General features: G+C 48.7%; 1 protein-coding gene across 9 annotated transcripts in view; it reads right to left on the reverse strand.

Annotated features, from left to right (window-relative positions):
• Positions 1-7297, reverse strand: part of MTMR3 (myotubularin related protein 3) — a 74701-nt gene extending 67404 nt beyond the window's left edge. For 6 of the 9 annotated variants that reach the window (XR_007778891.1, XR_007778890.1, XM_030230784.2 and 3 more), the window contains exon 1: positions 7149-7297. The gene's annotated coding sequence lies outside the window, so the exon portion shown is untranslated. Of the gene's footprint in view, positions 1-6478; positions 6523-7148 lie in introns of all 9 variants that reach the window. The other 3 variants (XM_050980376.1, XM_050980377.1, XM_050980379.1) reach the window with 2 other exon arrangements.
• Between the last annotated feature and the right edge of the window lie 9430 nt (positions 7298-16727).

The following is a 16727-nucleotide window of genomic DNA, read 5'->3' on the forward strand; positions in this document are numbered from 1 at the left end:
AGAAGTCAGCTACGACAACAGTAATTTTAGTTGGAGAAGACACCAAAAGCTGGGTGCAGGTAAAACTCCAGAGAGATTCCAGCTGCAGCACATCCAGCACTAGGTCTGGAAAGGTCTCCAAGCAAAGGTCTCCAGCCCAACCAGGACACATCAACCAGCACAACTTCCCAGCAGCTCATCTCTCTGTGGTTGAAGTTTCCATGATAGCAATCACACGGTTGCAGATAGCAATGGAACAAGCAAAGCCTTCCCAGGTACACATTTAGGTCAATTATGGCTCCGAGAGATGAGATCACACAGCCACAGCCACTGGCCTCCTCCTGTCCTCATCCACTCCCAGGGAGAACAGGGACAGCCAGGCTGCTGGGTTCCTCCTAACTAGGAGGAACCCAGCATAGGATATTCCAGGGAATGCTTAGGATATTCCAGGGAAATGCTTTCCACCAATTCCAAGCCTAGAAATACCAAGGAAACTTTCCACCAATTCCAGACCTAATGGCAGCCACTTCCATGAGTAGCCTTGGACTAAAACTCATTTTGAATGGACATAGTGATACCATAAGAGTGATAGGACAGAGCTAAATGGTGCATCAGCTGCTAGACTGGATCCTTCAGACATCTCCTTTAAAAAACTGAGGCCTCACTTCAAAAGTACCTGTAGTTACTTTACTCAGATAGCATCTTGCGTGTGATGTGGAAGGTATTAAGACTCCACAGCCATAGTTCCACCAGTACAGTTTAAATAAATTGTTCTTAATCTCTAGGTCCTCACTCTTCTTGTTACAGTTTCTTTAATCCACCCTTCAGTTTCACTCAAGTCTTCAATACTTTCAACTACTATTCCTAGCAACAGAAAAATCAAAAATCAGTATTCTGGTGGTCTACCCTTGACCTAGACACTGCTAAACTCTAAATGACAGGGAAGATACTCAAGGGAAGATCTGATTTTCTATCTGTTTTCTGAAATCCTGCCACCAGCTGTACAGAAACCCCAAAAAATAAGAATCCTACTTGCCCAGAACAGTCAAACCTCAGAGGAACTGAGGAGTCAGACTCACAGGGCCTGGGAGTCTTATGATGCACATGAGCCCTGTGTGAAAGGCTGCTCTCAGGGAGAGCTGGGGAGATGCCCTGCAGCGAGTCCTGCCTTGGCTCCGCTCTCCAAGGACACTCAGGAAGCCAACCAAGTGCATCTTGTCTTCACAGACTCCATGTCAACCTACATAGACAGGATTTCTGCCCTCTCCTCCCTCAGGTGCCTGGCAGGAGCTCCCCCCAGGCACTTTCACCAGCAGAAAAAACAGCATTGGAGAAAACAAGTCTCATTTTGTCAGGAGTCTGCCCTTTCCTGGCCAATAGAGAAGGCAAAACCCCCCTTTAAAGGTACAGGGAAAAAGAAACTATTTTTATTTGTCCTTTCAGGTAACACCATAAAATTAATGCTTTGATTACAGCCCTCGTTTGCAGTCCCAAACTTGGAGAAGCAAATGAGGCCCACAAAAGGGCAACACAAAACTGTTCTACCAGTGTTTCTATAAATAATGTCTATACCAGTGCACAAATCTCTGGTATTCAAAAGAAAAACTACAAAGAATTAATTATGGCAATGCAGCAGCCTTCCTCCACAAATTCAACCTGAAGCGTATTACTTCCCCCCATACTGATTACATGTTCTAGAAACCAAACCTCAGAGTACCAGAACAATCCAAAATCCTTAGAGGCTACTAGATTTGTATATACAAAAGACTTCATCATACAGACAGGCACCCTGGAGATTTATTTCATGCTACTTTGTTTTCAGAAATCTCAGTTAAAGAAAGATTTATACCATTTTCACTGGTTTTCCCTTATGAAAATCTTTCTTAAAATAGGGTACAAGAGCCTTTGGTAGAAGTCTTAGCCATGGGCCTGGTGTGCTCACAGCAAGGGAAAAACACATCCAGGAAGTAAAGCTACTAGGACAATGATGCCCACTTGAAAAGTAGGCAGCAGAAAAAAGAGTGGGAAAAGTCTTTTTCAGTTCTTATCTCAGTAAGGGCTAAACCAAGCAGGACTGAGAGGTTAAATCTGGTATATCTGCTAGAGATAGGCCCAGTAAAGAATAACTTCAGTTCTGAAATTAACCCAAGACAAGGTCACTCTGCAGATGATGCAGGAGTTTTTAGAATAAAATCGAAAGGAGGAGAGCACAGAACACACAGCTTGAGATCAACACACACAGGATGGAAAAAGATAGTTAAATATCAAAGTAACAGAACACAAGTCTTTCCCACATGCCTTCTAGACTGTGTTCTGGAAGCTCTGAGCCTCATGGCAGCCTTCCCTGCTGTCCAGTCCCAGAAGTCCAAAGATTTGAACATTCCCTGTTATGGCTCTCCCTCTGAAGAACACACCCCAGTCAGGGGCTGGTCTGTTCTGGCTGCCCTTTGGAAAGCCCAGCTCTTCCCAAGTGGCCAGGGACTAACTCCAAGTTCCTGATTTCATTCCAGCTTCAAAATGATTCCACAGGTGACAGGATAACTGCCCAAGCTAAGCTCATCTAGCACTAGTTCTGAGGCTTCACCAGATACAGAATCAACTTTGAAGCTGACTCCCCTGTATGCTGCAGAATTAGGTGGTGAACAAACAGCCACAAAAGTCAGGGACTGCATCAGCTCCATCAGCACCTGGGATGAAGCTCTCTACAGCAAGCCCAGCCCCATTTCCATCGTGGTTTGTCAGCCCATGACAATGAACGCTGCAAACAACAGCCAGATGTGCTGAGCAAGGCAAAGAACAGCTTGCTTTGTTTGTTACCTCCCAGGGCTCCTCCAAGCCTCAGTTTCTTTGATGTTCTGCCCTCAATCAACTAACACCCAACTGCAAAGTTGCATTTTGAAGTATTTACAATTCAGTATTTTGGTTCAATTCCTCTTTAAAAAGGGGGTTGATACTGCTTAGGATCTATCTGTTTGTGTTATTGAGGACACATTTCACTACTGGCATGAGTAGTTATGTACAACTGCCTGCCCCCAAGCCAGCCCACCAATGCTACTTTACAGTTTTTCACTGCATTCCTAAACAAGAAGAAAAATAATAGATTTACTACTTCAAAATCAACTTCCACTGGAGTCTTGCTCAAGGTAATAATTTTTCAGAAATGGCAATAATTCAATACAGCAGCTTGGATAAGTTTAGTTACAATATCACTGAACAAGGAACAACCAGCTCAAGTCTTCTGAAATCCAGTTCCCCCAAGGAAGGCCAAGAACTCCCTATTTAGGAAGTCTTTTGTAGAGCCTGGGTTTTTCCCCCTTCCTTATCAGAGTCTGGAAGAGTTCCACCACCACCATGATAGCTATTACAAAGCCATTAGCTGCCTCACTCATGCATATACACACACAAATTCCAAAAAAACTTCCAGACGGATCTTACCATGGTTACCTCGTTGCAACCATTTTCAGCATTAATACCCATGAGGAGGAACAGTGCCTCTGAAGGATCCAGCTGCCCCAGGAAGTCCTACAGAGCACACGTCCAGTTTCCAGCTTAACCTGCAGCCACACTCACGTGTCAAAACAACTGCTGCTTTCCAGACTTCACCTGAAGATTCCAAGTCTGAGGAGTTTCAGAAGACAAACCTAAGCCAGGCATCAGCAACTGTGTTTTAGGTGAAGCCTTTACAAACAGTGCTTCCTGCTGGACATCCACGACTCCAGAAACAGCTTTTCCATTTCAACCAACATTTCAGAAAGTTGCCTGTTTGCCCTCCCTCCCTTCCTCCCCAGCTCACTTTGCATGGCTCTGCAGGCCCAAGCCTCACTTCCAGGTGCACACTGGTACTTCCTGAAGGAGAACAGAGCACCTGAGGCTCAGAGCAGCACAACCTGACACCTCGTAACAGACTGAACTTCGAGACACCACTGCTTGCAACAAGATCATGCTGCATTTCTTCCCTGCTGCTACAGGCTGGTTCCTCCCTGTAGCTCTGAGCAGCAGGGATGGACTCAAGGCCTTCCTTAAGGGATGACACAATGCCCCTGGAAAACCTACAGCCAGCTAGGGGTCATCCCCCTGACACCACTACCAGAAACTATTAAGCAGGTGAGGGGCACAACAGGTATGGGAGACTCACGCTCCATTTTACCCTTCTGTGGTATCAAGTCCATTCTGTCAGTGCTTCTCAACTGCTCAAAGCAAAGGGACAAAGTTGGGGCTGTTTTGCTAAAGCTGCCCTCCAAATATGGCCAGTTGACACCAAAGGAGGCTGTGGTTTGTGACCTCTGCCCATCCCACAAGCAGCTGACACATTTGCAATGCACCCAGCAATGTTTGGGGCTAAGGCATCCAAGGCAGAAGCTGGAAAGCAGCAGGAGCTGAGGGCTCCAGCTCTTTGCTGTAAACAGTCCCAGAAAAATGCCAATATTTCCAATTCCTCAATTGCCACTGACTTCACTTCAAGGTCTTCAGTCTGTCACTAACTTCACTTTGAGGTCTTTCATGCAAACCACTCAGTCACCCTGAAATTCTGAAGCACTGCGAAGTAAGAAATACTTGCCTTTAAACAATCCAGTTTTTCACAAGAATTACAGCACAAACTGAGCCCTAAGATACCTCTAAAGTTTTCCTGACAGCACTGGAAGTTACAGCACCGATATCTAGAAGAGGGCTGAAGTTCCAAGACAGGAAGCTCATTTCTCAGGGTTTAAAACCCACATGGGATCTCACAGGCAGATCTTTACACCACCAGCTACTCAGGCTGGAGACAAATGCAGAACAGTTGCAGTTATTTCTGAGGCAATTCAGTATCTAACAGGTCATTTTGAGAGAAACATGACAATACTTTGATTCAGCCAGTGAAAGCTACTATGAAACACATGCATGTTTAAGTATCTGGATGTTTCATTCTGGTTCACAGGATTTGATAAACACTAATCTGGCTGTTTGGAGTCACGTGCTCTGAAGACACTATCCACACCAACTGGAAGAGTCCTATCCTGTTGTATCCAGTTGCAATTCCCAGTAGGAAGCCACCAGAGCAGGAACAGCCTTCACAGCCCTTTGAGCTGTGCAGGTGAAACGATCTCAAGCTCTATGCTGGATGCCAAGCCAGTTCCTCCACAGAGACTATTCCCTGTCCCATCAGACTTGCCAGGCTCCTGCCTGTTACTCCAGCAGCCCAAAGATCCCCTTCTCCTAAGTTACTCCTTTTTTCCAGGTTACTTGCCAGCAAAGCACTGCACAGCCATGTTCCTCCTACTCCTGCAAGCTGACAACATACTTCTCTCCATCATCCTGGCTTGCATGTAGGTGGAATGAGATCTGAGATAAAATACTGTGTCCTCTATTTCAGAAGCCCAGGCAGGCTCCATTTCTGTCTCCTCCAGCTGCAGATGGCCATTTTTATGGAAAATAAATAAATAAAATGAAATGAGAGCTTATCAAGATGACCTATTCCACTTTTGTGGTATCATTTGTGGGTTGCATGGCTTGTTCCTTGAGCAGGTTAACATTGATATTTTAATAATTGCTAATGCAGCCAGTTCATGCAATAGATACTAACAGTACCCCAGAGAGGCACCTATAGCACTGCCAGTGAGAGAATGCAGCTTGGCTCCCCATTTATCATTCCTATAACCTGAAGTGGGACAAGAGCACCTTTCAGTGCAGAGATATATCACTGTTGGTGCACCTTTGCCCTTCCCCAAGCTCCAAAGCAGGCACAGAACCATTTGTCACTGAAGCACTTTAGAACCTCATGCCCCGCCTTCACTTATCTGCACAAAGTTTCAACACTTACAGCCCAGTATTTCCTGTGCTAGGAAAGAAAGCACCACTTCTATCTCTCAAGCCCACTGTAATCAGTAACAGCTGAAGCAAAGCAGGTATCAGATGTCAGCCTCCTCTCCTCCAGTTTACAAGCACTCCTTCATAAAACTTCCTTCATCTCCACCAAAAAAGTTCATTTCCAAATACCACATGCTTTAGCAGCAGACAAAAGACATCTCAGTTCTTTATCTGAAGCTCAGAGCATGACAGGTACTACAACAAACCTGTCATAGCTCCTTCCGTCACGCTGCCACCCCTTCCCAGTAGACTCGCCTTTATAATATAAATAATATAAATATGCTTTTATATTCACCAGAAAGCCAAGCTGTGCTTCCACTCAGCACTACCTGACATGATTCACTAGCCAAGTTCTTTTCTTCTAAAAGAAAGCTTTATTGCACATGGCTACATCACACAAGAAAACAAACAGGTGAAGCACACAGAAAAGTGCCTACAAGACCTGAAGACTGCAAGAGTTACAAGCTCACACCCAACCTTCCCACAGTAAGGGAAGTGTGCACAGAAAGGAAAGAAATCAATTTCCTGTATCAAGTTGTGAAGAAACACCAGGTCTCATCTACTGATCAGGAAAACATTCTCTAAAAGAGCAAGAGCAGGAACAACTTCAATGCACAAACTTAAAGTCCACCTTGGGGGGCAAAGCACTTACCGGGGAAGGGCAACATCTGCTCATATCCCAGCGAAAGAACAGGACTGTTAAAAGGAACACGGGGAAGAGGCGTAATTAAAGCCCCCAAACCATATAAATAAAAAGTCTGAACAAGTCCCACTTAGAAAAGAAACAGGAATTTCGGCCGCACGCACAAGGGCAGCTGAACACTGCTGACACCACAGCCCCAGCGGCCGGAGCAGCCGAGCAGGGGCCGGCGGCTGCCAGCGGCATGGGAAGATCCCCGGCCGGGCTCGGCGGGGACCGGCCACCCCAACGGGCCGGGCGAGGGGCGGCAGCGTCGGGAGAGACCCACAGGCCTCGGGCAGCAGGAGCCCCTCTGCCCCGGGGAGCCCACCCTGCCCCGGCCGCCCGAACCCGGCAGCGCAGGGCCCGGCCCCGGGCCGGCCGGCATCGCCGCTCGCCCGGGGACGAGAGGCCGGAGCACAGCGGCCACGGAGCCGGGCCGCCTTGTCCTCCTCCTGCCGGTCGTGCCGAGCGGAGCGGAGCGGGGCCGAGGGCGCCGCGCCGGCCCCGCCGCCGCCCCTCACCCGCAGCCGAGGGGGCGTGTGCGGCCCTCAGTGACAGCGCGGCCGCGCTCCGCCAGGCCCCGGCGCGGCGGGCCGGCCCACCCCGCTGCAGGACAAGGGGCACCCCGGCGGGTCCTTACCGCTGGGCAGGGCATGGCGCGGAGCCCCCGCCCGTGCCGGGGCGCGGCGTCCTGCCGGGGCCGGGGTCGCTGCGGGCTCGGGGCCGCCGTCGCCGCCTCACGGACACAACAACATGGCGGCCGCGCGGCCTCCTCCCTCCTCCCCCCGCGGGGCGGGGCCGGGCGCGCGCCGCTCCCGCCCTCCGCCCTGAGGGGAGGGGAGGAATGGGGGGGCGGCCCCCGCCTGACCCGCGCTGAGGGAACCGTGGGGTCACGGAATCAGGGAATCGCGGAATCGCGTCGCCACCAAGGTTGGAAGATCATCTACTGGTTTAAGATCATCTGCTGGTTAAAGAGCACCTACTGGTTTAAGATCGTCTCTTCCAACCGTCAACCCAGCACCGCCACCGTAACCCCTAAACCACCGCCCCACATCGCCCGGCGGTAGATGCAGACGCCTCTCGAAGGCCCCGAGAGAGGGTGACTCCACCACCTCTCTGGGCAACCCCTTCCGAGGTCTGACCGCCTGGACGGTAAAAAGTTTTTTCTAATCTGTAACGTCGCGGCCCCGCTGACCTCAGCGTTTGCCGTGCCCTCAGGAGGCGGCTGCCATCCCTCGGCCCCTCAGAGGATGGAAGGCAGGGCCGACAGGGATGAGTAAGGGACTGAGCATCTCCCTGAGGAGCAGACACTGCCGGAGCCGGGCCTGGTTAGTCTGGTGAAGGGAAAACTCAGAGGGGATCTCATCAGTCCGTGCAAATATCTCCAAGGGGTGTCAGAGGATAGCACCAGATTTTTTTCAGTGGTGCCCAGAGGGAGAACAAGGAGCAATGGCCATAAACTAAAACACAAGAAATTCTACCTCAGCATGAGGAAGAGCTATGCATTGAGCAGGGCACTGGACCAGATGCCCGGGGAGGGCATGGAGACTCCCTCTCTGGAATAATCCAAACCCTGGACGTATTCCTGTGTCACCTGCTCAAGGTAACCATCTCCAGGGGGTCGGACTGGATGATCTCCAGAGGTGCCTCCCAGTCCCAGCTATTCTGTGGTTCTGTGATTCTGTGAAGCCAACTTGCCCATTATCCCCCTGTGGGGTCCACTGGCTGAGCGAGGCTGTAGAACAGGCAGGGTCTCAGCAGGGGTTTGGCAGCCACCTCGGCCAATCTGTGGGTCAGGTAACAGTGGACGTGTGTGCTGAGAGGAGCTGAGGTGCGTGTTCCCACACCTCGCTGCCATCCATCCTCCTCAGGATCCTCAAAAATCCCTGGAGAAACACCCTGTTCCACTGAACAGATATAACCTGGAATTAGCTCAGTTGGTCAGGGCAGTGCCTCTAATACAAAGGCTGTGGGTTCAATCCCTGTAAGGGCCATTCATTTAAGGTTTGGACTTGAGGATCCTCATGGGTCCCTTTGAAGTCAGAATATTCTGTGATTTACAGAAGCCATTCTGGTGTGCAAGGTCTTCTGGCCAATGTTTCCAGTGTTTCTTTGGTGACATTCAGCTCGGCTGTGGGAACATGTGTGGCCCCACGCCACCAGGCCACACGCTGTCCAAGCCACCCTGCACAGCCCATGGCTCCTAAAGCATGAGGTAACGGGGAGCTGGGAGCCAGCACAAGGCAGGACTGCCAAAAACCACATGGAAACTGAGAGACTGAGATAAAGCAAAAGGTCTGTGAGCGTTAATCTACAGAAAACACAGGAAAGCTGGAGAGTGGCAGCAGTGTTGGAGGTGGCAGGAAGGTTGCTGGTTCCAAAATGAAGCTCTAGCTAAGCCTTGTGCAATGGAGCTCCTTTCCAGCAGCAAGATTTATATCTGGGTTTTGTTGCAACTGTGATGGATGGTTAATGTTTTATTTTTATACATATCTTTAATTTACAATACCATATGTAGGTCAGGTTGTACTTTTGCGGGAGATTTCCACCTGCTCCTCGTGTTTGCCTTGATCTGAAATGAAATGCTTGCAAGTAGCTATAAAATGCACTCCTAAATTATCCCCAGGACTCTCCCTCTGAGTCCAAGGCTAGTCATTGTAACAGATGGACTTCAGTCTGTCATTAGGTCATGTCTAAGCTGGAAGGAGTATAAGTGTTCAGAGGGAACAATGCAAAATACAGAAGCCTGTGTCTTCACACTCAGATATGAGCCATGCAGTGAGCTGTGTTCTGGTTTGGCTCCCTTGGTCAGAGACAGCAAACATTTGAAAGGGACTTAATCAGCCCCTCTGAAGGGATTTTTTCCAGCAACAAGCCATCATCTGAATGCAAATGTGATCTGAATGTCAATATGTACTTTCAGAGGAACTTTGGAAGAAATACAGGTAACTGAAGGGAAAAACAGAATTCCTGGCATGTTTGCACCCAAAAGAAACGAAAATATGTAGAGCCAGTAGAGCAGTAGCTGAAAAGGATGTGTGTTGACAGCATCAGCAAGCAAAATATTAATTTTGAGAAGTCCCTGTTAAATGTTGCCTTTTGCAGTGTGCCTGGAGGGAGATCAAATGTGACCTACTTTGGGAAGCTGGATCCTGGAGAACTGGGGCTCCTGTACAGCAGACCCTGCTGGGTGCTCCTTCTGGTCTCTAAAGAGGGGGAAATCCTGCAGTGCCATCCCTGTGACAGGAAAAGCTGGAACTTTCCAGCTGCTTGTTATATTTGTACATTGTATCTACCAATCTGGTCACACACAGTGCACAGAGACATTCCATGTCTTGTGTCCCAAACCTCTCTGTATCTTGTGTTCCAGTCTATTTTTTAATACATGGCCCAGTGTTAAATGACTTTTACTTCTATTTTCCATGATGATCAGAGCAAAGGATAAGAATTATTTTATGGAAATGGAAATTACTGGACCCAAAGGGAGAGCAAGGCCTGTGAGAACTTGACACACAGCTCAGGGAACAAGGTGTTCCCAAACCCAGAGTCCTGAAGGACCTGGAGTGTATCCTCACTCGTCCAGTAGAGAGGTTTTAATTTGGGGGGTGGAGAGTGGTAATGAATTATGGAGAAACTCCTGAAGCAATGGCTGGTTTTAAGCTGGAGGAAGTAAAGCAATCCAGCCATTCAGACACCTGTTAGTGTGACCTCAAGTGTATTAAAACCTTAAAATATAAAATAAAAAGGAAAAAGTTGGGGACAGGCAAGTAAGTTTAAAAATGTAAAATAAAAATGTGATGTGTCTTTACACATACACATACATAAAGACTGATTGCTTTAAACTAAGATTAACTAAGATTATACCCTGATAATTGTTTCCTAGACAGGGATATGTAATAGATGCATGCATTAACTAATTCAGTAAATTAGTGGAAAGCAGGTCCATAAAAAAAAAATCTAGGTGGAAAAGGTAGGGAAGGCACCTCAAACATGCACCAGCTGTGGATGCACCAAGGGAATTTGTGAGATTACAAAGGGAAGGGTGGGCAGAAAGTGCCTGGATTCCCATGTTCCCCCCAGGTAGCCTCATCTCCCTGGATCCCAGGACCACAGCCTGGCCCATGTGTGCTTTTACTCTTGCACAATATTTTTCAGACAGGCCTTGGAACAAAAGGTAGGAGGGACCTGATGGCATTTGCTGATGGCACAAAGCTGGGAGGTGCTGGCTGTGCAGCAGGAATAGCTGTATTGCTGGAAGAGCTGGATAACATGGAGTGCTGGCACACTGGAAATGGGATGAAATTTAATAGTGGAAAGTACAAGGTCATGCCCTTGGGAATTGCTAACAAGAATCTCTGCCGCAAGCTGGGAGCTCATCAGTTGGAAATGACAGAAGAAGGGAAAATTCTGGGTGTATTTGTTGATCTCGAGATGACGAAAAAACTCCCAATCTGAAGCAGATCTGACAAAAAGCACCCACACATGGAGGTATTTCCAGGAGAAGGGGAATGTTAAGGCCATTATAGAAGCCTCTGCTGCAACCTTCTCTGGAATTATGCATGCAGCTCTGGTCACTTTTAATCAGGGGACACAAACTTAAAATGTGACTGGAAAGCAATTATAGGCCAATCCTGACTTTTTCTTATACAAGGATCTTGAGATAATTTGTTTAGCCAGAAAACCTGAATGCTGAGAAAAGATACAGTTGTTCTTTGTGAAACTTAGGGAGTAAACACAGCAGTAAACACATCTCCCTTAAGAGCAAGGGTGATGTTCCTGTACGAGCAAACAAGTATCCGATGGCCATGAGAAGTCTGGGCTGAAACATGAGAACACCAGAGCTTCCAGCAGCTCAAGTCCCGAGGCTCTGGGTCATCCTTCCCAGAGCTGCTGTCCCCTGATGCCATTGCCACCAACAGCTGACCCTGAAAGCCCAATGAGTCCTTTCCAAACTGTTCTTACCATTTGGGGCACAGCCACGGACTTACCAGCTGGCTTCTTATGGAAAGGAAAGAGGTGCCTGGTGTGGGAAGATATTCCTTGGGCTGCAGTTGCAGGCCAAATGTCACTTGAGTGATTGGCTGTGTTAAAATCTGCACACAGTGGTGGTGAGGTGAGAGCATCCTGTCCTGGGTCACCCTACCCTGGTCCCTCAGATCACCTTTCCAGAGGCTGCTCTCGTGCCCATCCTGCACAGGAGCTGCAGTCCTGGTGCCATCCTCACCTGGAGCAGGGAGAAACAGCAGAACCAAAGGTGTGCCAGGTCCTTTCCTGCCCCTGGTACCACCCAGGGCCCTTTAATACACTTCCCTCCTGTGGCCCCAACAGCCACCTCGGCGTTTACAGGCTGTTTCTGTTATGATGAAGAACTGATGGCAGGGTTAGATATATCTTAAAAAAACAGCACACCAAGTCCTGGTTCAGTAAGAACAGTCAGACCACGGAACACAGGGCACTTTGCTTACTCAGGGCTCCAAACTGGCTCACTTAGTCAGATTTTTACCCAAAACCAGCTCTCCTTATTTCATCTCTCCTATTTTGTTTGTGTTTTCATATTTTATTCCATTTAAATGTTTCACTCATTTTACTCTCCTGGGTTTTTGATGAATGCTTGAAAAGAATGCTGACCCTGACCACAGTATTTACACTGTGTTCCTCCATGTGTAGGTGTTTCCATTCTTCCTGCTTCTACCCAACAAGTGTGTTTCATTGTTCATTCAATACAAGTGGCAGCAGGTGACATTTGGGTCAGCACAGCATGAGGGCCACCCCTGATTCAAATGTGCCAGGAGAGAGGCACTGCCAGTCATCCTGATGGGGCCCCAAAACAGATGCTCTGACTCATTCCCTTGCAAAATAGATGAATAATTTGAAAATAATGAGATTTTTATTACATACATATCATTTTGGTCAGAACATTTTGCAAGAGCCTGATTTTAGGATTTTTTTGTCTTGTAATGACCCTATTTTACAACAAGATATGCCATTAGCAACGCTTTGCTGCAGGGAAGCAGCACGAGGACGCTGCCTTGGCTGCCCATCAAGATGATTATCACAGGACTACTCAAATAGGAACACTTGGGGGACACAGAACTTCAAATTCAGTGGAACAGAGACAATGTTTTTGAGCAAACACTGGAAATGGCTTTGGGGACCATGTTTCCAGGTAGGAGCACAGCTTGCTGAGTCTGGCTCTGCAAGGATGCCACCTGGTAGTGAAAGCTGAAGCCACTGGTGTTGAGGATGTGCCAGGAGCTCAGTGTGGGCAGAATATCCAGACATCTTGGTTTATGCATGTATGGATGCTTATGTTATTTTCTTTAATAGATTAATCATATGAGATTATTATTAGATTAATACTGCTTCATGTTAGACTCATCATTTTCTCCTATGGAGCCAGGCTGGGAGAGTTAGGTCTGTTCATCTGGAGAGGAGAAGGCTCCAGGGAGACCTCAGAGCCCCTTGCAGGGCCTAAAGGGGCTCCAGGAGAGCTGGAGAGGGACTGGGGACAAGGGCTGGAGGGACAGGACAAAGGGAATTGCTTCCCACTGCCAGAGGGCAAGGATGGATGGGATATGGGGAAGGAATTGTTCCCTGGCAGGGTGGCAGGCCCTGGCACAGGGTGCCCAGAGCAGCTGTGGCTGCCCCTGGATCCCTGGCAGTGCCCAAGGCCAGGCTGGACAGGGCTTGGAGCAGTCTGGGATAGTGGAAGGTGTCCCTGCCCATGGCATGGGGTGGGAATGGGGTGAACTTTAAGATCCCTTCCCACTCAAACCATTCCAAGACATTGTTTGTTTCATGAGCTAAAAAGTAAAAGGTTGAAAGCCTTTTCTTCTGAACCTGTCTTTTCTCTGGAAAAGCATACTGGCACAACTCTAACCTGTGTCATGTGCTGTGTTGCTATAACAAAACTGCCTGAAAAAAATGCTTTTTGTAATAAACCATATCTATTTTCCTTAATAAGCACTTAATCACCTTCCTCCTGAGGTTGGATAATTAGAGAAACAGCAGGCAAAGAGAGGGCAAGAAGCTGTTGGATCGGAGGAGCTGCTTGAAGTATCATTAGAAGATTATATTAGCTGAATATCTTCAGCTCTAATTCCTTCCTGTAGACACAGCCTGGTAACCTGCTCAGGGCTGTGTCTGCTGGGAATTCCCACCCACAGGAACTTGCTCCATTTAAACTCCAAAGGTGAGCAGTTCTTGGTTCCTCTGGCCAGGTGAATGCTGTAGCTGCAGCCTTCTGGAGCAATGGAAACTGTCATTCCTGCCCCTGCACCGCTGCAGTGCCACCAGGGCTTCAAGGGAGAAGCATCTTGGATCACCTCTGGTGACTTTCATTAGTGACCAAAATAAAAATTATCCTGAAATAAGCCTTTAGGTTAAGGGTAAACTTAGAGGAGGTTAATTGGAGCCTGATGGAAAATGGAAGACATACTTATAAATTACTGTGGGATCCATCAGGTCATCAGTTTAACACTGACACTTTTGGCTCTGTGGCTGTCAAGGACGTGCTGTGGAAGGTGTCATTGTCATTGAGAGGCTGGAGTGTGTCCCAGGAAGGGAACGGAGCTGGGAAGGGGCTGGAGCCCCAGGAGAGGCTGAGGGAGCTGGGAAGGGGCTCAGCCTGGAGAAAAGGAGGCTCAGGGGGGACCTTGTGGCTCTGCACAACTCCTGCCAGGAGGGGACAGCCGGGGGGGTCAGGCTCTGCTCCCAGGGAACAGGGACAGGAGGAGAGGGAACGGCCTTGGGCTGGGCCAGGGCAGGCTCAGGGTGGAATCTGGGGAAATTCCTTCACTGAAAAGGTTGTCCAGCCCTGGACCAGGCTGCCCAGGGCAGTGGTGGAGTTCCCATCTCTGGGAATGTTCAAAAAATGCATGGGTGTGCACTTAGTGGCTGGTCTAGTTACCAGTGTGATAATTAGTTAGACTTGGAGGACTTTTCCAATCTACATGATTCTGTGATTCCACGGTTTGTAACTTCCATTAGTCCTTGATAAGTTAGTGTATATATTGTTAAGATAAAATGAAAAAAAGGAAAAAGTAGAGCTGGATTGAAATATTGCAAAGCCCAGGGTTATCCTGATTCATGCCTATTACTGTAATTGCACTTCAGCTGCTTTGAACATTTAATGGCCAATTTCTATAACTTTGCAATTTAGTACTGAAGGTCTCTTTTTTTTGATTATGCTGACATTTTCCTCAGCCATTTTATTACTCTTTCATTTTATTCTATTTTTTAAGTATGTTTAAGAGTGCTGGTCCTTCAGGGTTCCCTGGGCCCTCTGATCTGTGCGTGAGCAGCATTAAACCCTCTTTGGTGTCCCTTGGAGAAGTAGAGGGGGCAACAGGAGCCTCACCTGGTTTGGGTGTGGGCTGAGACTCCTGTGTGAGTAGGAGAACAGCTCCCTTTGGGGCTGCACAGCAAAGCAGATCCTCTCCCCAGCTCCAGGTGTCATTTGGGACTTTGAGGTGGGATTTGAGCAAAGCTGGAAGCCGTGGTGCTGTTGGGGAAGCTGGACTGCAGCGTCCATGACAGCCCAGCAAGGAAAACACACTGACCTCCAGCAGCACATCCCTGGGGTTGCTCCAGCCTTCCTGTTCTTCTCCTGGTGCTTTTTGTGTGGCTCAAAATGAAAAAGCTGCTTTTGTGTCTTGTCACCCTCTGAGCGGGGAGCAGCCACCCCACACAGCCGGAGTCAGGAGGTGATCCCTGGGGAGCTGTCACGGCACTGGGACAGCGCTGCCGGAACAGGGCACTCGTCCTTGTGACATCTGATCATCCTCACCCTTACCTTCAGTGCTGAACAACTTCTTCCCGGCCATGGATCACACCAGGGAAGGAGCCTTTCAATAAAAGCTCATTTTCCAAAGATTTTTTCATGGAGAAATTCTCCTCTTCCACATCTGATCTGAAGCCCACTTGCCCTGTACCTTCAGATGGCTCTGGACTGAACCTTGAGTGATGGATTTTCAGCAGAACCAGCAGCCAGCTGACTTTAATGCTTTGTCTTATCTGCGCAAGACAGGTCGGCAGTTTCCCTGCACACTGAGATCAGAGAGCTGTGATTTCCATTAAGATTGCAGATTTAACTTTTACCGTCATGAAGTCTTGAAGGTCTCTGGCACATTGTCACAGGTGAACAGATGCAGGGGGCTTTTTGCCAGATAAATCTATATGGATAGTGTGTCTGCCTATAATTATTTAACTGGGTTATACAATTGGAGTTAATATGCCCAGTTTTGGGCAGAGGCTCCAACCGCTCATGGTGCTTTAGGAAATCAAATAGGGAATACACAGTTGGTAAGGTTACAAAAAAACACCCCAAAAAGAGGAATAGTGACTCAAAACAGCTCGATGACACATTCAAAGCCCACTGAGTCACCTGGCATCTCACCAGCACTGCTCTGAGGAGGGTTGGCACAGGAGGGGACATAAACAGATGCCTTTGCAAGGGAATCATATTTCGGTTGCCAAGTGTTCTCCTCCAGGAAAAAGAATTGGAGCAAAACTTGGACTGACATCATCACTGGGGTTTGGTTCTGGTAGGCCGTTCTGCACAGTGTGTTGGTGCTGGGACCCCAGTGCCAAGCTCTGACAGGTGCAGCGATGTTTGAGAAATAGAAACAATGAATATTTCATTTAAAAATTACTAATTCAACAGAATGGGGGAGATGGCAGGTTCCAGACAGCCCGTCGTGACATTTTCAATGTGAATCCCTAACACCCAGCTCTGTGCGACGGGAACAGAGCCTGGCTGTGCTGCGGGCCCGGGGGGAGCCCTGGGGTGTGCGGCCCTCTGCTCACTCCCCCCGCGGGGTCACGGGCACCCCGGTGCCAGCACACCCACCCAGCGGGCAGCGAGAGCTCCGTTTGTCTGGAGTTTGCGGGCATGCAGGGCACCGCCAGCGGGACTCGGTCCAGCCCGACCCTAAGGAGCCGCACGACACAGCGCATGGCGTGGTTTCTATTTTAGGCCACTTTGCCATCTAAAGCCGGACTCTGGGCTAAGCTAAGGAGGAGTTCCCTATGGTGAAGGAGGAGAACCGAGACACTTCGGAGTGGAGATTGGTGACGGCTGGATGTGCCCGTGTCACCCTACAGGCTGGGGAGCGCCCGGTTCCCGGAGTTTCGGTGCGGTGTAAATGTGGCTGATGTAATGGGTTCTCACTATCGGTGCTCGTATGAATTGACACGAATTGCCCTTTTCGTGCGCTGT

Source organism: Serinus canaria, chromosome 15, assembly GCF_022539315.1.
Source record: "Serinus canaria isolate serCan28SL12 chromosome 15, serCan2020, whole genome shotgun sequence".
NCBI classification, from domain to species: Eukaryota; Metazoa; Chordata; class Aves; order Passeriformes; family Fringillidae; genus Serinus; species Serinus canaria.